Consider the following 25,460-nt stretch of genomic DNA (forward strand, 5'->3'; position numbering starts at 1 on the left):
ATACGAACAACAGCATCCTCCTCTGAAGTGAGAGATAAATTACGAGCAAGATGAAGAAGAGAATCTGTCATTGTTCCACAAACACCACCACAAACCTCCTATGGTAAGAAAAGAAACTTGCACAAAGTAAGAAAAAAACCTCCACTAGAGAGAGAGAGGACTTCAATTAAAAAAAAGAAAGAAAAAAAAATGGAAGTTTACTTAGTATTTTGTGTAGGCGAATTTAAAAAGTTTAAAAAAAAATTTAAAAATTTTTATTAAAGAAATTATAAACGCCAAAATAGTTACTATTATTAGCTTATTTTTTGTCTTTTTAATTTTTTTTTTTAAATTCTTGAGTTAGTTTTAAAAATTTAAATTTTTTTAAAAAATATTTACTAAAACTAAAAATAAGTCAATAAGAAAGTAAACTCTAAACACCCAAATAAAGCCATCAAACTTTCATCCAGGGGCGGAGGGATGTGGGGCCAGGGGTCACGTGTCCCCCTGACTATTCAATTTTTTTTTTTTTTTTTTTTTAGTTTTGTTTGAGCTTACACGCAGTGCCCACGTAATACACAGCGGCCCACTTGAACACACGCACACATGCACCAAATTTCCAAACACACTAACACATGCACCCAAACACACTGACACACCTTCAATTCAATTCAATTAAATTTTTTTTTTTTGATTCATGGAAAAACGGCTGCAATATATATATATATATATATATATATATTTTATCTCTCTTTATTATTTTGTAATTTATCAACTCGTGATTCATCAGATTAGGATCACACAATACAAATTTGGGATCACACTATAACCTTGTTATCTTCTCTTCATTATTTACATGTTACTTTATTTATAATTTTTTATTTTTAAACAAAAATTATGAATATCAATTTATAGTTATTTGTTAAGTTTTGAATTGTAAAAAATTTTAATTTGTTATTATTTATGTTAAAATAAGATATTTTGATATGTTACAATTATGAATCTTGATTGGTGGTGATTTATATTAAAAGTAAGGGATTTTGATTTGTTGTTGTTTGTGCTAAAATTAGGGATTTGATTTGTTCTACAATTAAAAATATTAATTTATAGTATATGTTATTTAAATTAGGGACTTTCATTTGTTATAATATTAGTATATTAGAAATTTTCTTTGTTGTGATTTGTGCTAAATTTAAATTTTTTGATTTATATAAAAATTGGAGATTTTGATTTGTGGGGGTTTGTGATTTTGATTATGAATTTTTATTTTGATTTTTATTTTTTAAAACAGTCGTGGAGAAATATTTCAAAAGAAAATCAAAGTTAGAATCATCTCTTCCTTAAGAAGAAGATTATAATTATTTTTCTACAAAACAAACTCGCATATAAATTAACTTAGGGCTGGTTTGGCAAGTTTCAAAAAAGTTAAAAAGTCACTATTCTATTTAAGTCACATCATTTTATTTAAGCCACACCACCTCTCTAACACATCACTTCAAACCCAACCAAAATCCAACCCATATTTCATAAAAAGTCAAAAAGTGCACTTATTTAGATCATCCTTAGTAGACCTTCCTGCAGATCTAGGACTACGACCTCGGATTATGGACTATAATACTAATGATCGAGACCAAATTTTGAGATTATAATTAATTAGTACCCCTACATTAAATTCCTGACTCCGTCACTGCTTTCATCACTAGCAGGTTGTCAACTTCCACCATAATTAAAAGATTGTGTTGACCCATGTTTTCCACTCCAATTAAAAAGATTATGTTGACACATGTTTCATGATTCATCACGATTCGAGTGGAAAATTTTAATATATATATATATATATATTGAAGCTCCGAAATATGATGAATTACTTGATGCAAATTCCATTAATTAGAAACAGTGACATAAACCTGCAATTTCAACTAAAACATTTATATAAACTAGTAGAAATTTTTCAGTACTGAGATTCAAACCATGAGCTGAGTGTAAAACAAGAAGATAACATCATCATTTACTCTATAATCCCAACGGCTTCCTTTGCTAATACCGAGTCCCCTGGGCGATTTTGTTAATCTGTTAGTGAGGCCCTTGATTGTCCCAACCGACTATGACCACATCAGTAAACATGGTATTAATGAGTCCTCCTTCACCAATGTGGAAGGTGAAATTATTTTCACAAAGAAAGTGAGATAATACGTCTAATCCTTTGCATTTTGTAAAGAGAAATCAAACCTTAGTGATCACTCCTGACCAGGATTGGTCGAAAGAACCCTCTGATGATCAAGTCAGTATACTGATCGACCATAGCATATAAATATAAGAAATGAAATATTTCTGAAGTAGAAATTGATTAAGATTGAGCATGATTGGGTTTAGTAGTGTGCGCATTGCGGTTGGGTGGTTTGAGAGTAAAATTACAAACCGAGTGGCGGATTGGCAGATTAACAATTTGACAAATCACGGTTTGGGCGGTTTTGGATGGATTGACGGATTGAAAAATATTCTAACCAATTATCAAACATTTGCATAATATATAATACTAATTTGCATAATATTTTTTATGCATACAACGCAAAGTAATTTTACATAATATATTTCATATATATAACTACTATTAGAGGTTAAATATATATATATATATATATATATACATATATATATATATATATACGTATTAACTATAATGGAGCGGAGCGGTTTAGAACATGGATTATCAATTTTAAAATTTAATCCGCGGTTAGTGAATAGAGCGGTGCAGATTGATGCAGATCGGTGTAGTTTTAGTAGATTGGGCAGTATTTTGCACAACCCTAATTGGATTAGATTGGATTCATTACTCATTCCTTTGTACTTTGTTAGCTTACCCGTTTATAGCTATTCTGGCTCAAATCTTATTCATCGAATCCTGTTTTGATTGAAGGGTTCTGCCCATACCTGGCTTTGGTCGGGTAACTTGCCAAGTGTGCCTTGTCCTTGATCGTTGGATCTTTGGTGCATGGACGGCTTGAATGATGTTAGATTTTAGTGGCCAATTCGTCGAGCATTACGTTCGTAGGATTAAATTGATCGAATGACACTGTCTCTTACTAGATCTAACCTATGTTTTAGTCTTGTCTATTCTATACTCGTCACCGTTGGATGATGCTTAATCTGGCGCCTCTCTTTTATTTTATATATTTGCCTTCTAGAATATTATCTTTTATATTTGCTTGTCTCCTCGCTCGCCTTGATTGGATGCTAAATTGTTGTCAACTGTCCTTCCTGGGTTCTAAGGGATGGATTTGGACTTACCACTTTTTGACTTAGGCTAGCATAATTGGATTTAGGCCAGGGCTCATATTTTTTCCCTCCACAACTACTATTATTGAGTTTTTCAAAAATAAATATGGTAATATTTTTCTTATAAATTGATTTTACACAAAAGACACTTGAAATAAAAAATATTTTATTGCCTAAATAAGATATTTTAATTTAATAATTATTATTTATGACTTGTTAATGAGTTAAGATATTTATTTAAAAATACTAAATATGTTGAAAATGGAATAAGTGAGAGTCCACTTTATAAAAAATTGACTAATAAATTTTTTAAAAGCAAGTTATTTTTGAAAAAAGGATGCAAAAATATTTTCCTTCAAAAATATTTCTTATTTTTTGTTCAACTAAACAATGAAAAATGAATAAAATATTTTTGATAAAAACATTTTACTTCAAAACAAAAAGAATGTGTATGATTTTTATTTTTAAAAAATATTATATTATTAACATATTCAATGAATATTTTAATACTCCCTCCGTCCCAAAATATTAGTCCCTTATTCCATTTTTCATTGTTCCAAAATATTAGTCCATCTTCAAAAATCAAGTACAAAAATAATATAAATTTCCTATTTTACCCTTATTTTAAATTAATAAACAATATAAAAAGTACAATTATGACATTGATATTCCCAAAAAATGTACTATCAAAAGGGTAATTTTGAAAAATCAACCTTTTTAAAGTGCAATAATTGTACTACCAAAAAAAATTAGATTCTCCAAAAGGGACTATTATTTTGGGACAGAGGGAGCAACAGATTTAGAGCACAGTAAATCTGCACTTCGCACCCTAAAAACATTTTTCATAACATTTCCTTATGAACGTACTACAACTAAAGTAGTGGTAGTATTAGTGTGGTTATAGTGGTGGTAATAGTGATGATAATATGATAATGGTCAAGTAGTGCCAAACATTTTCTTATGAACGTACTATCACTGTAGTAGTGATAGTACAAGTGTGGTTGTGGTAGTAGTGATGATAATGTGATAACGGTCGGATAGTGGAGATGACAGGATGGTAATGACAATACTAGCGATGGTTGAATCATAGAGGTTGTGGTGGTGGTGGTAAAAAAACTTTAGTCTGCAAAACATTTTTCACTTCTAAAAATTGAAACATTTTCTTTCTTAATGAGCTTGTTTTCCATTTATCACAAAAAAACATTTGTCATACCAAATACCCAAAAAGATGCAAAATATTTTTAAAAATATTTTCTTGTAATTTTAGCCAACATTTCAATGTCAACCCTTTCCAATCACCACAACTATCTTAAGACACAAAAAGTTCAAAGAGTTCACCCCCAACTTTACCTAAAATTTACTTGGATTATTCAAATTTCACCAGATCAATTCAAGTCCGCAAATTTTATAAAAACTTCAGCCGGTCTAAATCTTGAAATTGCAAAAAAATAAAAAATAAATAAAAAATTGAGATGGCAAAACAAAATAGAGGGAAAATGTAAATTTTCTACAAGCTACCTTTTTTTTTTTTAATTTCTTTCCATAAATCTCACCAAATTCAAGTTTCAAACAGTCAATAGGGCTTTGACTGTCACAACAACTATAATTAAAGCCATAAAGAAACTTAGTACAAGTCTTACATTACACAAATCTCATAGGTCTGCTTTAATTTTTATTTGATGGGTTTGGAAAATTACTTACATGACATGGGGGGGGGGGAGTTGGCTAATAAAAATAAATAACACTGCATCATAGAAAAGCAACAGTACAAAAGAGAACAAAAAGAAAACATGTACATTAGGCTCACTCAACAAGTCAATTTAACTAAAATAAAGATTCAAGATACCTAAATAGACTAAAAGGCAGAGATGGCATCACCCAAAGGATTGCTCGATAAATCAAGTTGGCAAGGACTGATCAGATTTCTGATAAGAGAGCTTAATCACACAAGCAGAATTAGATTTTGATTTAAAAATAAATAATAAAAAAGAACGAAGAGAGGATAAACCTAGACAATAGATTCTCATAAAATTGACTCCTCAAACAAGTTAAAGTTTTCTATTGTGTTTCAGGTGAAACCAGTTGGTGGTTTTGGGACCATTGCAGTTCAGCAAGGTTTTTGACAAAAAGCCTACTGCTTGTCAAATCCAATTGCTTCAAGATCAAGAACATCACAGATATATTGTTCTGAAGGTGTAGAAAAGACTAGGATTTCACAAGCAATACAGAGCAGAAATGGACCCTAGAATATTTGCTCCTAGAAAAAGGCAGTTCAATGAGTGACCTTCCAACTTGGATCTCAGACAGGTACAATAAAATAAAATTTGAATAAAGAGAAGAAATTGCAACCCTGTTGAATGTAGGGCTGCAACTGAACCGAGCTGTTCATGAACAAGCTCAGCTCGACTTGCTAAGGGTTTGGCTCGTTTAATAAACGAGCCGAGCTCGAGCTCAAATATTTGGCTCGTTTAGTAAACGAGCTGAGCTCGAGCTCACATGAGCTCGGCTTGTTAAGCTCGACTCGTTTATCTTTATTTAAATTATATAATAAATATATTATTTATATATTAAATAATATATAAATATATATGAATACATTATTTATATATTAAAAATATATAAATATATATAATAATATAAATACATTTTTTATATATTAAATAATATAAATAATATTTTTTATTTAAATATTTATATTTAAATAATATAAATAATATTAAAAAAAAATTATCGAGCCGAGCTTGAGTTTCATTAAAATTAACGAACCGAGCCGAGCTCAAGCCTAATTCCTTATCGAGCCGAGCTCGAGCTCAATAAACGAGCTCGATAAGTAAACGAGCCGAGCTCGAGCTCAGCAAAGCTCGCTCGGCTCGGTTCGTTTGCAGCCTTAGTTGAATGGCTTATTTCTGCTTTGCTCCTCATCTTACCTGTGAAGAGAGATGAGATTGGTATCGGTTCTCATCACAACCTTTCATTTGAGAAGAGGCTTCGCATATTTTCCTCAAGCAGCAATACAAAAACAGAGATGAACAGTTAATTTTGCACTACAAAATATTGATAGATGACTGGCCAAATAGACAGCTGGTTGATAGAAGTCCACAAAGCTATTTTAGTAAATTCACTCATTAATGGTCAGAACCCTTTCCCTCCCCCTTAATAGGAGTTCCTCACGTAAACACAAACATTTTTTGGTGATTTCTCCCGCGGAAATGATTTCCCCTGCAACAGTATTACCCAAGTGAAAAATAATAACATAATTGAACACCAGTTTTCATGTCAATAGCTACTAGGATGAAAGGAGAGGAAAGCACAGACAATAATGCTAGCCCAAAAGCCAATAAAACAATGGCTACAGAGAGTTGTTAAGGTTTAACCCAGTGAAAAACTTAAACATTTCAACCTTCACTACAAAGGCAACCATGAGCCTTGCTGAATATTTATTGGATAAGTCAATCATTATTGTAATGATATAAAATTGCCATAGCTAAAAACCGTCCACACAAATTGAAGTGTTATCAGATTCAACAAAATGCAATTAAAAAATAAACAGATACATAATCCAAATATGCATGAAACAGGCAACAAAGATGACAAAATATTGGATGACTGCAAAAAAAATACCTTCAAGAGCAATGCAATGGACTAAGAAACCAAAACTTAAAATTCAGCATCAGCAAGATGTACTAGAAGGCAATGAAACAGAGCACAGTACTGGAGCACCACAGCTACCAAACCAAGCATCACTCATCAACACGAAAAATGGAAAGACCAGGTTCAAAAGCTATCAGCAAGAAGTGCAGCAACAACCGATGTATGAAGATATCGGCTATCACTTCACATATACATTCACGACCTCATGTGCTGTCACACTATGCAACTGTTATCAGCTCAAAACCATATTCACCGGTGCATGTACCAAAACACATTGATACATGCCACATCAATTGGTAAGAGTCTAATAGCCAAGAATAAATGAGGGGAAGTTTAACCAAACATTGGTAAAAAGTAAGATTGGTAAAAAGTATGTAACTATGTCACCATGTCCAACCTCATGCTACAATATCCAGCTCAAGCAGGTTCATATTAAAATCGGCACTATGATATATCTGGTCCAACAGTTTAACTGCATCAGCTAAACTGCCTTCCAGACCCAAGATTTAAAGTCAGCAAAAGTAAGGACGGTCAGGTCAAAAGTCAAGAGTCCAATGGGACTCCAGTAGCATGCAAGTTTTAAACCTTACCAATGATGACATCATCAGAGAAAATTTGTAAAAAACAATGTACTTCGCAAGCAGCAAGAATGATATCAACCAATCGCAAAATAAACACAGCATCAACAGCTGCTACATCATCAGCAAGTCAGCCACATTCACTTTTCCCAGACACAATATAGAAGGCCAGTACATGGTCCATCACAAGTAAAAAAGCTCAGTTATCTGAAAAGATATTAACAAAGATGCAAACAAAATTAAATATGATTTAAAAACAAGGTAAAAGAACAGAGAAATATTAAAAATGCAGCCAACCCATGACAACTGGAGTGCAACAGTACCATCAAAACTTAAGGATGCATCAACTACAACAAAATAGTCAACCTTATATATCAGCCCTGAGAAATCAATTCTAGCATTCAATGATCTGATAATAACATTGAAAACCTCAAGATGTCCTCCCCCAGAGCAGTTTCAACTACACACAGTATGACGAGTAAAATAAGAGCTGAAGATTCATCACATAATATATCACTCCCTATTCCTACAAAACAGAAATCCCAATATCCAGTTAAGCCACAAAAGTCTGGATGCAATCAACCTTAGATTTGAGGAATATTACTTACATCAGCATTGGAATGTCGGGAAGGGCTTTGAGAATCAGCAGGTCTACCACACAGAGAAACACTTTTTAGAGTAGGTGAGCATTCTTTGTGATTGTGTCCATCAGGACTCCCACCCCTAGATGGAGGTGTCCTGCGAGGAGAGGGCCTCCTCCGAGGGTTAGGGGTACGACGAGCAGGGGAGACACTTCAAAATATCCATATGGCATCAGATAAAATGTCCAAAAGCACAATTCAATGTAGAGCAATATGGAGAGAGAGAGAGAGAACACTAAATACCTTTCATAAGAACGGCTCCGACTACGCCTCTCATCATCATATCTGCAATTAAACAAAAAATAACAAACAAACATGCAATTAAACAGTCAATAGAATAACATAGAAATATACTCCTGAATCTTTTATTGGGGATGTCAAAGAAGAGAGTGGAGAGAAAAGACAGAAACCAAACAAGATTGAAAATTTAAGGCATAAAAAATAATAACTCACAAGTGAAACAAGTCCCCTCTCAAGAAATGTTCTAACTTCTTAATTATAATAATTCATGATTTATTAAGATGTAGAAGACACCACGTAAAGGATTCCCTAAGACTTGAACCCATAATCTCAAAGTTAATAGGCCAAGATTTTAACCACTGAACCAATGGTTACCCCTAAAAACAACACCCGATTAGTGCCCATTATGGGAGTTTGAGCATAAATATATATAGTATATATTATATAAATAAAAAGTTTCAGATTGAGAGCGGGAGTGGGAGCAAGGGCAGAAGCAGGAGCTAGGAGTTTCCTGCTATTAAGGATTTAAGTAGACAACTGTTGCTGTGCTGTCCAAGGTTGTTTGCCATGTGGAATGAAAATTATTTTTCCTCAATAGTGTGGATGTAAATTAAGCCGTATTTTAACTGCTAACACCAGTTATGTATAAGATGTATCGTCATACACTTCCATCCCAGTTTAGGACTCCTCACAACCTGTTGGGATATCTGTCCCAACCCAACTCTTCTGTAATCTTCCGCCGCCCCACCCTATGACAACTTCAAGACAAGTTTGGAGAGGGGCAGCTCTGTATTGGAAGAGGTTGGAAGAGCACAACTCCATGCAAAACATGATCAGTTTCCTAGTCGTCAAATAATATAGATGTAAAATAGTATGCAAAACACAATCAGTTGCCATACCTACACCCTCAATAATGTGGATGTAAAATAGTGGAGGTGGTGGTGGTGGTAAATTATCATAGATGAGCAGACACATGGGTGTCATAGTTGCTCAAAAGACAAATATTCTAACAAAATAAAATCACGTATACTAAATTAGATATAGCCACATAAATGAGAATAATCAATTTCCACATCTCCCAAATGTTCGCCAACTTCTTTGACCCAAATGCCATATAAAATTCTACATGGGACTATTTTTGAAGAGGACCACTTCATTTCCTATATCATTCTCAAAAAATAAAAAAGAAAAGGAAAGAGAAGAAACAGTATGCATACCTTGGTCAAGGACTCTGACTTCTTGAGCTGCCTTTTGACCTTGATGCTGATTCTACTATCCTCCCTTTCTGACTGAAAACCCAAACCATGTAACTTGGTCAAACAGTTTCAACAGAGAAAACATATGTACTCCAATAAAACTACCATTTCAATAAAATCTAAGTCGAACAAATAAAGTACTATAGAAGAAACTTCGCCATATTTCATAACATATAGAGCTAGAATAAATAGTGCGCAAGTAGCAGGGTCCTCTGTGGACCTGTTAATGAAGCCAACATATACAATTGAAATTTATCACTACCATGACCAAATTGAAACACACGTTTATTCTAAATTCAAAATGCTTAAACCTTGAAGTAACAAAGGCATAGCATTTGCATATCAACTCAGCCCGTGATGACTCATAAATCAATAAGCAACAAATTGACAGTCAATTACCCATTCCACTACAAACATAAAATGAAACATAACACTAATCACAATAGATGACTCACATTTTCTCAACATTCGGCCCATACCTAGCGAACTAAACCATTATCTCTATGCCATGAACAACTCGTCCTGATAAAGTAAAGCAAATATAAAAACAAGGATAAATTACACTGACCTCCCTGAGTTTTGCCTTAATTATAGGTACCTCCCCTATGATTTTAAAAATAACACATACCTCCCTTACTTTTGAAACTAATATACAAAGACCCCCTTCTATTACCCATCCATCCAAATTCAAATAGCTTATGCCGATATCATCCATACAAAAATGTTTTAGAGCTCTAATAAAAGAGCTCTAATGGAGTATAAATCCCACTGCAATAGTGATATTTTGTGTTTTTTTTTTTTCTCATTAGAGCTCATTACAGCTCTTTAATTTAGAGGGATGTATCACTGTTCATCATCCATAATTATTTTTCAAATTCCAATACAGAAGAGAGATAAATGTAATTTACCTATATATATATATATATATAAACACATACATTCCATCACCCTTTCCTCTCACTCGCTGTGCTCTGCCTCTCTCTGTGCTCTCTCTCTCTCTCCCCCCGACAACGAACCTCAAGTCCTACCGGAAAACGTAGACCTCTCTCGCTGTTTCCTCGCCTGCGACAGCGACAGCGACAGCGACAGCGCCAATCTCGCTCATTGAATCAAATTTCCAGACACTTAAGGCATGAAAATCAAACAATAATAGATCCACAACACAACTGTTAATGTACACCTAAACCTACTCCACTAAACCTAACCCACTACACCACTCCACCTCCACTTCACCTACTCCACTATACACTCCACTTCACCTACTCCACCACTCCACCTCCACTTCACATCTCCATCTCCTATATAATGTACATACAATACATCAAAACAGATATCAATCAATATATACACAATTTATTCTCTTTCTCTATCAATTTATCTTACATGGTATCAGAGCTATAGGTTAAAGATCTTGGTGTTCTTCGCCTTCCGGCGGGCGGCAACCTTGACTTGACTGCCCGCCGGACCTCAACCAATTGAAACCTCCAACACATACCTTGTCTTGACTGCTCACCAGACCTCAACCTATCCCGCTGCTGCGTCCTTTCTCGCCACTCCACTACATCTTCTAATCTCTCTCAAAATCCAGAAGATTCTGAAATTGAATCGTGAATTTTCTCGAGAATCTCCAAGAAAATCTTCATTTCAGATCTCTACTCACTGACCCCAGAACAGAGTTTGAGATTTCCTTTCAAATTTTTCTGAGTTTTTCTTTCAATGGCCCCAACACCTTCAGCCAAATGTTGTTGTTGTTAAAGACAACCCAATCGGGTTCGGATCCTGATCCGTTACAGTACTGGTGCTATCACTGCAACAAACGGGTCTCCATTGAAACCCGTGGTCGGTCACAAGTGCAAGAACGACTTCGTCTAGTGTTCTGTCCCCCTTCTCCCTCCGATCCTTCTCAACGGGTTGTCGCCGGCATCGATCTCACCCACGCTGACATCGCCAGCTACCTCTCACCGGAGCTTAGTCTCCTCACCGACCTCTCCCTCTTGTGCTTTTCCACATCCTCCATTAGATGCACATATTGAGGTGTCATCTGAATCTGCTCCTTCACAAAATCAGTGCACTGCACCTGTGAACAAGATACTGCACAACACCATTCACACACACGGTTTAGAGAGAGAGAGCATTACACCCAACACACCCACTCGAGCTTGCTCTCGGAATGACTGAACCAACCTCTCTCTCTCTCGGCAGTTTGGGTTAGGGAGAAGGAGACACAGATACACCATTGGAGCTACACACACATAGGCACGACTTGAGCTACAAACACAGCCATGGGTTGAAATGGAGGGCTTTGACTTTCTCTCTCTCTCTCTCTCTCTCTCACTCTCGGTTGGGAGAGAGAAGACACTCAAACCACACCACCGCAGCCATCACACACCACACCACCGCTGCCATCGCACACCACACCACCGACTGTCATCACACACACATCAACCTCTCTCTCTCTTTCGGTGTAGGCATCTTGTTGAAGCTGAAAAACCGACACACACAGAAGACCAAACCCAGCTCTCTCTCTCTCTCTAACAGAGCTCACTCCCATTTTTCGACCCTCTCTCTCTGGTCCCTTTTCCTCTCCATCAGACCCACTTTCATCATATCCATCATGTGCCTTCATTTATTCCACTCATCAGCGCACATACTTTCAATACCTTTTTATTATTTTTATTATTCTTATTACTCTTCCCAAAAAAAAAAAAAAAAAAAAACCATCCGCCGCTCAAACTTTATTTTTTATTATAACTTTATTTTTTTATTATCAAGCTTAATTGGTGCTCTTGATTCGCCCTGTTCCCCACTCCCAAATTTATTATTTTTATTCATCATTATCTATTCATCATCACTGTGCTCATCAAAAAAAAAAAAAAAAAACAACAATTCAAATTTGCACAACAACTCATATTTTATTCATCTCCGGGATCAACCCCGATCACCATTTTACACCACAACCAAAAAAAAAAAAAAAAAAAAAAAAAACCAAGACCCCCATCACAACAACCAAAGATTTGTTTTCTTTTTTTTTGCAGACGGCCACCCACCGACCTCACTTCTTCGCCTCTTCCGCCGGTCTTTTCTTCTTGCCTCCATCCTGGGCGGCCCTTGACGGTGTTGCCTCAGTGCTTCCTAGTCCACCGAGCACGTTCACTCCCCCGTACTCCTCCACTGCAGCATATGGCGGACCTCCAAATCGGAACATCACGGTGGCCTTCCGCTTCAGTTCCTTGTTTTCCGCCTTTAGCACACTTATCTCTGCTCGCGCATCCTTATACATACGCTGGAGCAGAGCCAGTTGGGCGTTTAACTGCTGCACCTCATTTGTCCTACTCTGCAGCCGGTGCGACAAGTTTGTGACCGCAGTCATGGTTTCCACACATGACTTCAATGTATACTGATTGGCTTCAATATCCGTTTGCACCGCCATTTTTTGCTCCACAGACCGCATCAGAAAGTTCAACGGAGCAAAACCAGAGGTGTTTGGTTGCGGTTCACTGGCCACCACCCCAGTTATTTCTCTTGTGGACTCGTTTAGTTCTGGAAAGAGCGTGAGCAGACCACGGGAAGATGATGCCATGTTCTGGGTAGCTGGACGAGAAGAAGAGGCCATGTTATGGGTTGCTAAGTGTTTCAGAGAAGGGTTGGTTACAGAATGTTTACAGAGTGTTTCAAGATTTGCAGCTCTTAGCGACAAGCTCTCAGAGAACGAAGAGGTTTCAACTGGTTTGTTATGATTCCAAGCCTCAGCCTCCGCTTCGGTTTATAAAGACCATGATGAAGAGGCAGACACGCGCATCATGCGCCGCTCGGCGCTAGACGACAACATGGGTGCGCCTTTTGATGGCACGCCTTTTTATGGATTGGGCACGCCTTTTGATGGCACGCCTTTTGAAAGATTGGACACACCTTTTGAGGGCACGACTTTTGAGGGCTCGATATCTATATCCATGTATATCTTTTGAGCAGCCTATATACACACTCATACAGTGTCTTCTACACCGGTCAGCTTTATCAATCCCTTTGTTTCAACCTCAAATAGGTTTCTATCTTCACACCTATTTGAGTTTGAGGGGGGGTTATACACAGTATCATGTATAAGTCGCTCATGGCGCACTCCCTAAGTCGCCCCCTTGGTGCACCACCACAATCTGCTACAACGGTCCGACATGACCCCGTAAACTGTCTTCTACATCGTCTGACACGACCACACAGTGTCTGCTACAACGGTCCGACATGACCCCGTAAACTGTCTTCTACAACGGTCCGACATGACCCCGTAAACTGTCTTCTACATCGGTTTGACACGACCACACAGTGTCTGCTACAACGGTCCGACATGACCCCGTAAACTGTCTTCTACATCGGTCCGACATGACCCCATAAACTGTCTTCTACATCGGTCTGACACGACCACACAGTGTCTGCTACAACGGTCCGACATGACCCCGTAAACTGTCTGCTACAACGGTCCGACATGACCCCATAAACTGTCTGCTACATCGGTCTGACACGACCATACCGTGTCTTCTATCCTGTTTTATTTTATTTATCAGTTTACTTTCCTGTTTTGTTACTCTCTTCAAACTCAAGTTGGTTAGTTCCTATCCTCCTTGAGTTTGAGGGGGGCTGTTAATGTACACCTAAACCTACTCCACTAAACCTAACCCACTACACCACTCCACCTCCACTTCACCTACTCCACCACTCCACCTCCACTTCACATCTCCATCTCCTATATAATGTACATACAATACATCAAAACAGATATCAATCAATATATACACAATTTATTCTCTTTCTCGATCAATTTATCTTACAACAACATAACGTTTGCTCTCCCCCCCTCTATCTGTACGAATAAAAAGAAAAAGAAAAAGAAAAAGAAAATATGAGATCTACTATGTGAACGAATAACACCACTTTCTCTCTTTTCATCTTCTCTATCATCTTCATCTTCTCTGTTTGAGGTTAGGGTTTGTGATATCTCAAGTGGGTTCTTTTCTTCCCGTCGATCACAGATTCATCCCAAATGCACCACCACCATTCTTCTCTCCCCGTCGATCACAGATCACAGATCACAGATTCATCAAATCGCCACCGCCGCTACTTCTAACTTCGTCTTTGTAAGCCCTAATCGTCGATTGAACCCCCATATATACATACATACATACATATCTAGAGAGAGAAATGGGGTCGGAGTTGATTTCAGGGGTCACGAGACCCAACCCACGTCCGATACGTACTCGTCGAAGTTGCACAAGCCATGGGCCTTTGTGATTCATTCGATTCGCTACATGCTTTGAGAGCAGTGACTCATTTTCGTCCTCGTCGGCATTGCCATCGCCACACTAGTCTTTTCTCTCCTTCTTTACTCATCCTCATTTTATGGCTATGATTACACCCCGATCTCTGACTCGCACTTCCCCCACTGAGTCAACTCACAATGTGCTCTCTTCCTCAATGGAGACGGCGGAGGTTGGGGGTTTGAAGAGAGAGAGAGAGAGAGAGAGAAGTAGAGGTAGAGAGAGAAAGTAGATCTGGAGAGAGAGAGAGAGAGGGGTTTTTTACCATAAAGGTCAATTATGTCTTTTTACAATATAGCTGAAGGGTATTATGGTTAATTGTACTGTTAAATTAATATCGATAACACTCTTTTAACGGAAAAGAAAATTTTGATTATTATTTTCAAAGCAAAAAAAAATCTGTGTCATTTTTAAAATTACCAGAGAATTATCTATAATTAAGACAAATCTTAAAAGAGGTCAGTGTAATTTACCCCCAAAACAACCCACATCAACACCTGTCCAAGCACATATATACGTACAGACAAAACATCTTTGATTACAAAAAATTGAAGGATAATTTTTTAAATTAAATTTTTTAAAAATTAAGATTGCGTTTGGTAGAGTTTTGAATTTGTAAATTTTGAAATTATAATTTGAGTGTAGAAAATTTATTTTGTTATATATTTTAAAAAGAGTTTTGAAAAGAATTTTAAATTGAGTGGGAAACTTTTTATGTGACATGTGATATTTGATACAAAAACTAACAACTCATGACCAAATATACAACTCAAAATTATATACAAAACTCATAAAAAAAATTTAAATAATTCGAAAAATATTTTTTATTTAATGTATAAAACATAACATGTGTCAATTCAAAAAAAAAAAAAAAAAATTCACTGGCTGAGATGTCCTGTGGGACATCCGGGGGGTTGACCAGGGGGACATCCAGGTGACAGAGTTTGCAAAACAAAGCGTGGAATTGATTTTTAAAAACCGTAAACAAACACCCAACTCAAAAACACACCTGGAATCACATTTCTAGAACACAATCAAACAGAGCCTAAATTTTTAGTTTTTGTGTTTTTTTGTTTTTAGTAAATATTTTTTTTTTTACTTTTTTAGATACATCTTATTTAGATGTATCTAAAAAGTAAAAAATTTGTAAAAAAATATTTTTAAAAAAATATTTATACATAAAAATATAAAAAATGTACTAAATTCTTGTATTTTTTTTTTGTATTTTTGATATTTAGTGAATTTTTAAAAGGTTTTTTTCACAATTTTTTTCTTTGTAGGTATATTTATGTTAGGTATATCTAAAAATTAAAAAAAAAATTGCTTAAAATATTAAAAAAATTCAGTAAAAACAAAAAACACAGAAAACAAGAAAGCATAATTTTTTGAAAAATATTTTTAAAAAACTCTAACCAAGCAAAGTGTACCGTATGAAAATAGAGAAGGAAAGTACAGATAAAAAAATTAACAAATGATTTATACTTCACACTAATATATTTAGTTAATCATATCTTTAAAATAAAGAGGGATCATTTTTTTTTTAACTCACTTCTAAACATATAATGATAAAATTCAAATATTTAAAATAAAATTAATTATAATAATATAATAAATATCACATTAATACATAAAAAATAATTTACAAAAGTTATTAATTTATGCATTTGGATCATCTCCAAATGTTGGTAACATTTGCAGAACATGTGCCCAGAAGCTACCACGCTGCAAGAGAGAAGCTCACCAATTTACTATAATGACGACGTCGTTTTGACTCTTTGGATGAAATCGCCCAAACCACGTTTAGAATCTCAACCTTATAGCAGGTAGTAACAATAATATTCTTGTGATAAAGCTCTATATGTTTGAAATTATCATTTGGTTATCCTTATTTTAAAAAATTTGAGATTATTAAATTTACAGTTTTTGTAGATGTGTAATTTATGGAAAATTCTAACATACACACTCTTCGAACGGGTGCATCATATGCACCCCTAAATATGACATTTTATTCTTTAGTTATAACTAATTTTTTTCTTTAGTTATGATATTATTTTAGTTATGACTCATGAATTTTTTAATTATGCCTCGTGTTGTGTTTGGTTATGACATTTTTCTTTTATTTTTTTAGTTATGAGTCAAAAAGTATAAAGTTATAAGATGCATATGATACATAGGTGTGCACCATAGTGTTTTCCATAATTTATACTTGTTGAATAAATGGTATCCAGATTTTTTTAGATCCCTTATTTTCTTCTTAAGTTATAAGATGCATATGATACATAGGTGTGTACCATAGCATTTTCCATAATTTGTACTTGTTGAATAAATGGTATCCAGATTTTTTAGATCCCTTATAAATGGAAAAGAATAATATCCAATTTCCTTTGAAAAGAATAATATCCAATTCCTTTTAAAAGATGATATAAGAATATTTGTGTATTGCTATAGCTATTTCTACAAATCTCATTACAATTTGTTAGAATTCATTTACTAAACTCAAATTTAGATTCACAATCCAAAACAAAACAAAAACAAATAAAAACAAAGATTTAAATTTATAATGACAAATTTGCAGTACATCATTTGATAAAATTTATGATGTTATTTGTAATAGAAAAAGTGAATCAAGCTTTTCATGGACTCTCCCTAACATGTTAATCTCTTTCTCTCTCACCTCTCTTTTACAGCTTCTATCATAAACCACTGCCTCCTTCCTCGCTAACCACCACCTCCCTCCCTATTCACCAAATCTCAAATCACCATCAAACCCAAAATCACCACCACAAACTCATCACCACCAACATCAAATTTGAACGATTTTGGTAATTTATACCGGCAAATTGTTCTTTCAAATCAATATAAAAGAAGCCAACAATTTTTAGAAAAATAAAAATAAAAGCAACACAAAATAAAATAAATAAGATGACAATAAAGAGAGAAGCCACACCATACATGTGTGGTTCGGTTACTACCATACATACATGGCCCAGAAAAGCCCTAAGGGTACATCTCTCTTTTTATTGATTTTGACTCTTCAATATTTATTCTTACAATAAAAATCCCTAGATGAAAAGTATCTTTCAGTAGGTAATAGAGAAGATTGGGTTTTATCTAATATCTAGAATATCCTTACTAAACAAAATAGCTTTGCACTGTCCTCAAGGCTCAAGTTTTGCTCAGTGCACAAAATTAGTGCACGGAAAAATATACAGAATAGATAGGGATCAATTCTGCGCATTTTCATGGGCAGCAATTCTGTGCACATAGGTGAGGCTTTACGGAATTTTTTTGGTGGATAACAATTGAGAAACAATGTGCATGGTTGGCCTAGATTGTGGATTGACATGCAAACATGCGATTGCCAATTTTACACTACACATCATTACCTCGTCAACTTTAGGGGAGGAAGGTGAAAGGCGTTGGTCCAACACATCCTTTAGCTGTATGTTCTCAACAGCTGAGGTCAACAAGGACATTATGAAGTCTCCCAGATGCTTTCCTTTGATCACTTCCAGTGCCAACACACCAAAGCTATAGACATCACACTTTTCAGTTACCTTCATTGTGTAAGCAAGCTCTGCAAAAAAAGAGAGACATGGTAATGCACTTGTTTTGTTATGCTTCAGATTCTCTGTCAATTTAGGAGAGCATAAAACTATGTTTACCTGGTGCAAAATATCCGTATGTGTCTGCAAATGCACTCTAGTTAGAGGAATCTAGCTTCAAAGGCTTGGTAGTGCCAAAGTCCAAAACACGAGCCTTGTACTCGTCATCAATCAGAACATTGTTGCTAGAAATGTCTCAGTGAACAATAGGCGGGGTGCAATCATGGTGCATGTATGACAAAGGGCATGCCACACCCTTAATAATATTCACCCTCTTAGGCCAATCCATTTCTTTAGCTTCTTTATCTTTGTTAAAAATTGTAGCCAAACTACCTCTTTCGAGGTACTCATAAACTAGAAAAGAACGCTGAGCATGTGAACAATACCCAAAAAGCTTCACTATGTTTCAATGCTTAATTTATGTCAATGCTCTTACCTCATTTAAGAAATCTTTCCTATCAACCCTCTCAGATAACGGATGAAGTTTCTTCACTACTATATTAGCTGATGGTAACTTCGCTTTGTAGACAAATCCTCCTTTTCCAATGCATTATGTGGCATCGAAATCATGGGTAGCTTTTACAATGTCATTGTACATTGCTCTTCCATCGACTATTGATATCGATAACAAATCTTCTTTCGGGGGTTGGGTGTCACCCTCTTTAACTTGTGACTTTGTCTTTCTTGAATTGAACATGATGAGAAGTCTAATGAATGCACTTAGAAGTAAGAGTACTCCACCAAAAGGGAGCACGATTACAAGAACATGTGTCCTTTTTTCTAGAGTGTGTTTGTGCAATGCAGAAGGAACTTTCCAAGGCTGCAGGCCTTTGACATTTCCACACAAACCTTTGTTCCTTGCAGTGCTTCTATTGATGCATTCATGAAGGCGTTGCTCATGGGAATAAGACCTTGCAACTGATTGTATGATATATCAATAAATGCCTAGCCATGCATATCTTCAAAACCCTTTAGAATGAGACTAGAGAGATTATTGAGGGAGAGGTTTAAATTCTCCAAACTTTGCAAATTTGTGATTTCCAATGATATTTCCCCTGTGAGATTTTTAACCTCAAAAGTTGTATAAAAATACAAAATGTAAATAGTATTTTAAATAGATAACTATAATTAAAAAAAAAAAAACTAAAAAAACAAACGTGGACAAAAATGGTAACCAAACAATCAACACAAAGTTAATATATATACTTGTGGACTACAATCACCAATAAAAAAGTATTATACCTTCTAATATAGGGTTGGGCTTCCCTCTAGTTCGTGATTGGACTGGAGGGTACTGTTGGGGCCCGTGGAGGCTCACTACAGGTCCCATTTCAATAATTCGAACCGTTCAATATATAAAACTTGTCGATTACTATATGCCTGTAAAAAATCACGTTGATCGGATATCGATAACTATCTCATCGGATCAGATTTCTGTCAACCATTTATTTTTTCACCATCTATCTGTTTTATACAAAACTGATTTGATCACGTAGCTATCGATATCTGATCAACGTGATTTTTTATAGATGTATAGTATTCGATAATTTCTACATATTGAACGGTTCAGATTATCGAAACGGAATCTGTGGTGGGCCTTCATACAATCACCAATAAAAAAGTATTATATCTTCTAAAAGCGTCACTAAGGCCTCGTTTGGGAACAAGCTATTTTAGTAATTTTTTTGGCTTTTTACGAAAAGATATAGAGAATAGTAGAGAGAGTGATGTGACAACTTATAGTGACTTTTTGACTTTTAGCTAAAACATGTAATTGCCAAAAGAGGCCTAAAAGGAATGAAAATTTAATGTTTACCCACTTATTAATATCCAGAACTACTGATATGAGTAATTTAATGTGGTTACATAAATTTGTATCAAGTCGTATCCGTACCCTACTTTTTTTCGATTTCACTATATTAACAAATCTTTATCATACCAGTACTAGTACGCATACCCGTACATGTGCTTCATAGGTCCTAAATTATCTCCAGCCGATCTTGGCGAAACTTATTGAGCCAAAAATTTCTTGGCTACTGTATGTGTTGCTCGTGTACAATTGTAACTAGTTTATTCCCCAAATTAATTTTAAGAGAGTTGATCGACTAATAGTAATTTCAAAATTGAGTGAGAAATTTTTTTTTATTTCAATTATTGTTTAAAGAATACTCAACAAATTTTTTTATTTAAAATTTAAAATTTAAAATTTTCATTTTTGAGATAAAAAAATTATTAATTAAATATTAATTTTTTTTTTTTAATATTTGGGGGGCTTATTGATTTTTAAGGTATAGTTTGGGGGTAAAATGAAATTTGGTTCCATGTCCATAAGTCAAATTTGATTGTAGAAGGAATGTGACGGTAGGAGCCAAATTAATCAAAATTTCAAAAGTTTAGGGGATACATTGATATTATATGAAGTCTGAGGTCAAATTGAAAAATGCGTGAAAATTTAGAGTACAAAATGATATTTCTTCTATAATTTATGGGTGCTTATAATGTTTTTTTTATTCTATTTTGGGAGTTTGTACTTAATGTTCACTACAACTTTTGTTTTCATTTCAAGGCATTGGGCCTATAAATCTAAATTTAAATTTTTTTAGATAATTGTCAAAAATTTTATTCTTTTTTGTCTATAAAAAGAATAATAATTTATTTATCTGTTTATTTGTCCACTTGTTTGTTTGTTGTTGCCACTGATGACTTTTTCAACATTGGCAAATTGGCCACTTTTTGACACTGGTAGTGATAATGGGAGGCGATTGATATTAGTATGTGAGAATAGAGAAAAAAAATAAAAATTAAAAAAAGTACAAGGATAAAAAATAAAAATAAATTTTTTTATATAATGATTTAAACTTCTCACCAATATATTTAGTTAATCATATGTTAAAAATCAAAACAAATCATTGTAGCATCTTTTTACTAATGATAAAATTCAAATATTTAAAATCAATTAATAAAAATGATATAATAAATATCACATCAATAAATAAAAGGGTAAATAACACTTTGCTCCTTTTATGTTCAGTCACTTTCTTACTTTGGCCCTTAAAATTTATTTTTCTCACTATGACCCTGTTTTATGTTTTTTTCACTTTACTCCTATAGTTAATTTTTGTTAAAAATTAGACAGAAAATGATACATTGACAGTCACGTAATATAAAAATATTTTATTATATATGACTCACACCTCTAACACAAACTTAAATTCCAGGGGATCTTTTTTTAGGGTCACTGGTATTGAGATTTTATAGCATAAAGGACATCTAATATTTTCATAATATTTAAGGTTCCTCAACATCGATCCAAAGAATTTCTCTAGACTTCCCAGAGAAATTCTCTCTAGAGAAATTCTAGACTTCCCACTCTCTAAAGAAATTCTAAATTTCCCAGAGAAATTCTTGGAATTTTTTCCAAGAGAATTTCTTCCCGGAGAAAAACACCTCTTTCTCAAAATTCTTCACAATCTTAAGCTCTAATACCATCATCACCAGCCAGAGAAAATTATTTCCTTTAGTACGTAAATGAGGTGAAATGCACTTCTATGAACAATCCAAATTAGAATTCAGTTTCATTCTAATATTTGTTTATCATTCCATATAGATCACCAAGTAGATACTATTACATAAGATCATTTACAAACCAAAAAGAGTTACTTTAAAATCAATGAAAACAATACTAACTAAGGCCTCATTTGGCTAAAATATGATGTAAAAAAAAAACCTAGTATGTTTGGAATGACTTTTTAGTTTTTTACGAAAAGATGTGGCAAAAGTAGAGAAAAAGGTGAATCTTTGACTTTTTAGTATAGGTTTTTGGCTTTCTGGTTTTTTTTTTAGTGACTATTTGGCTTTTTGGCTAAAATCATCACTTGCCAAACGAGGCCTGAATAGAAAAGTAAACATTTATACAAATACATAACGTGCACATACCAAGATACATAAGATCACCAGAGAAAATTGTTTTAACCAAATTAGAGAAATTTTAGCACAATGATTTTAAACCAAAGAAAATTATTTTAACCAAACTAGAGAAATTTTAGTACAAATTTCTCTGTGTTTGTTCACAATTTTAAACCAGAGAAAATTGTTTTAACCAAACTAGAGAAATTTGCCCTAATAAGAGAGAGAGAGAGAGAGATGAGAAAATGAGAGAGAATGAGAAAATAGGTGTTCTCAGAATTGATCACAGCTTGCCTTTTAGCAATCTGAACTACAAAATTAATTAAAACTATCCACAATTACAAACAAACACAAAAACTAAACTTGCATCAAATTTCCTAATTCCATCAAATTCAACACACAATGCACACAAAAAAAAAGCAAAAGTTAACCTTCCCAGAGAATTTCTCTGGACTTCTCTACATTCCAGTCTAGAGATTTTCTCAGGATTTCTGGAGAATTTCTCTAGATTTCAAGTGAATCATATGGGATAAAGTTTGTTTGGTTGCCAAGAAAAATAGGGCAAACCCCAACAAAAGAAAATAAATATCCAAATCATGAAGAGCAATTACGTCAAAAAATAATAATTTTTTGAAGCCCAATTTCTGTTTCGAAATTTTTCGTTTGTCTATACTTGCACATTTTTCCCAAGAACCAAACAAAATGCCAAATCATTTTACTTGTATTGTGAGATAAATTATGAAATAATATCGAAAGTGTAGTCATCACTAATCCAAACTGTAAATTTTAACATATGAATTCATATCTTTTAATGAAATGGCCCAAAACAACCAAATCACAATCATCCAAACAAGGTGTTTCAGATAACATAGCTTTGGTACTTTTCTCAATGAATTGCTCATTTGAATATAGTAATTATCAGGTGATAGTGATTTACCATTCCTTCTTATAATGGATCATCTGAATCAACTTTGTAGTAGGAAATTATAAGATCCTGATCACTTATGATAGATATGTTGTTTGTGTTGCAGTAGGATGCCACAAGAGGTGATCCACAAATGAAGTTATGAGCTCCCCACGAAAGTTCCAAACAACCACCATCCTCTTTTTGAATGTCAAGAACAAGTGGTTCTCATATAGAAATATAAATGCAGATGGAGTCATAAATTCAATTCTGCTAACTTCTGTTAGTTCAGAATTGCGAACCTGCAAATAACAAATATCAAATATTAAACGTAGATTAAAATAAATTATTTCAAAACCACAAGAAAGATCCTTACATCAAGAATCTAAAGATTCTCATTTTCTTGCTTGACGAGTAGCTTCTCGTTGAACAATTCAATGAAATCCACCTTCTTATTCTGATGAAGGAGATGTTTGAAAGTTTTGAGAACTGTACCATCCTCTATTGAAAGAATCTTAAGAGGAACATGGCCACTAGCTTTGGTAAAAATCAACAACATGATGCCTGGACTGTTTTTTAGAAACCAAAAACAAAGGGTAACTGTAGCTTGCTTTTCGTACTCCTTTCGGATATGATAGCCCTACAATTTGGACTCCCGTGGTTCTGAATCTGATTTCACAAGTGCAAATGTAAAATAGATAAACACAAATGAGTCCAAATCTGACAATGCCAAAAATAGACTATTTTGCCAGATTTTAGAGTCGCCACCTAACTATTTTTGGAAAATTTAGGAAATCCATGGCTCGTGCCAAAAGCCACTTATCCGTCATCACCAAAATGTCTCGACTCGGGAACTTAGGTATGAGAGGGAAAGGTCGTGGATTGAGCACCCCACTCACCCGATCAAAGATCGGCCTTTACTGATCATGATGTGATTCTTATTTACATTATATGCTCTTGTTCTGATTATTAGGCTAATTTTACGATGTGATGCACACAAGTATAGACCAATTAACAAAATTTGGAATGCTTTGATTTTATGTTTGTTTTTGAAAAAGGTGTTTTGGATACGTGTCACTCAAAAAAGCGAGCTCTTATTTACATTTAATCAAATTATTCCAACTTAAGTAAAAAGGCCATCATCCACAGACATTCAAACAAGTATATCACTTAAACACTTAGCCTCAAGGAATAAGCTTGATATGGCAATAATCACACACGAGACATGCTAAAGCAATAAGTTCTCACCTAGTACTCCAAGGCAAGCCATACAAAGAAAAATAATTAGGAAACATGCATGCTCCTAAACAATACAATATGACTATTACGACACACACGAAGATGCAACTAACAAGTTCGGCTACTAACATGGCATTTGATTCAATCCAAGACATGGGATAAAGCATGTATTTGAGCACCAAAAAAAAAAAAAATGTGATTTTGACATTGGTTAGAAGGATGAGTCAAACCCTTATGTATGCAAGACGAATGAATGCAAGTTGTGGAACAATTCTAAGTAAACATAATGCTCTATGCTACCATTGTAAGCGAGTAAATAAAAAAGAGAAAGAAGTGGGAGTTGGAAGACATACACCACATTATTACATGTTTTGCCCTCATGTAAGACGGTCCAAATGAGTGTCTAAGGGTTCGAATGAGCGTCCAAGTGTCCGAATTAAACTAACTATTATAAATCCAAATGAATAATGAATTAGCTAAACTAATTACTTATTACAAAATTTGGAATGAATAATAAATAACTAACTACCTAATTTATTACAAAGGCATTGTGATAGGAATTACAACAACAATAATTATAACAATGAGATTGCAACAAGATTATGTGTAACAATAACATGAACGACATTAATAATGCATAAGAACTGAATGCATGCTCATGCGGACAGTCTGTAGAAGCTACTTTGTTTGCCTTCTTGGGAATCTGTCTTGTTTCACCCTCAGCCACTGCCCAATATTTCTGCCAAAATACCTTGTTTACCAAACATTGGAGCCCGGCCGGCCCCTAATAAGGCCCGGTCGGGTCCAAATAAGGCCAGTTGTGCGTTAATTTTTTGCAACAATCTGTTTTTTGTGCCCTAGGGTGAAAACAATACAAAC

The 25,460-nt window shown here is 34.6% G+C and overlaps 2 long non-coding RNA genes and 1 pseudogene across 3 annotated transcripts in view; 1 reads left to right on the forward strand and 2 right to left on the reverse strand.

Moving 5' to 3' along the window:
• Nucleotides 1-5,839, forward strand: part of LOC145822956 (uncharacterized) — a 51,382-nt gene extending 45,543 nt beyond the window's left edge. The window contains exon 4 of the long non-coding RNA XR_014364844.1: nucleotides 5,328-5,839. This is a non-coding gene — a long non-coding RNA (uncharacterized LOC145822956). The remainder of the gene's footprint in view (nucleotides 1-5,327) is intronic.
• A 429-nt stretch (nucleotides 5,840-6,268) lies between these two features.
• On the reverse strand, nucleotides 6,269-15,136 carry LOC145822955 (uncharacterized). Of its 2 annotated transcripts, XR_014364842.1 has the most exons (6): nucleotides 14,868-15,135; nucleotides 9,583-9,654; nucleotides 8,369-8,410; nucleotides 8,093-8,276; nucleotides 6,877-8,010; nucleotides 6,269-6,474 (listed from the first exon to the last, which is right to left on the reverse strand). It is a non-coding gene; the product is annotated as an uncharacterized LOC145822955 (long non-coding RNA). The 2 variants fall into 2 exon arrangements; XR_014364841.1 differs by having other exon boundaries at nucleotides 6,269-8,010; nucleotides 14,868-15,136.
• Nucleotides 15,137-16,583: 1,447 nt separating this feature from the next.
• On the reverse strand, nucleotides 16,584-19,862 carry LOC145822071 (MDIS1-interacting receptor like kinase 2-like; annotated as a pseudogene).
• Nucleotides 19,863-25,460: the final 5,598 nt, after the last annotated feature.

The sequence above is a fragment of the Camellia sinensis genome, chromosome 3 (assembly GCF_055761805.1).
Source record: "Camellia sinensis isolate YWXY chromosome 3, ASM5576180v1, whole genome shotgun sequence".
NCBI classification, from domain to species: domain Eukaryota; kingdom Viridiplantae; phylum Streptophyta; class Magnoliopsida; order Ericales; family Theaceae; genus Camellia; species Camellia sinensis.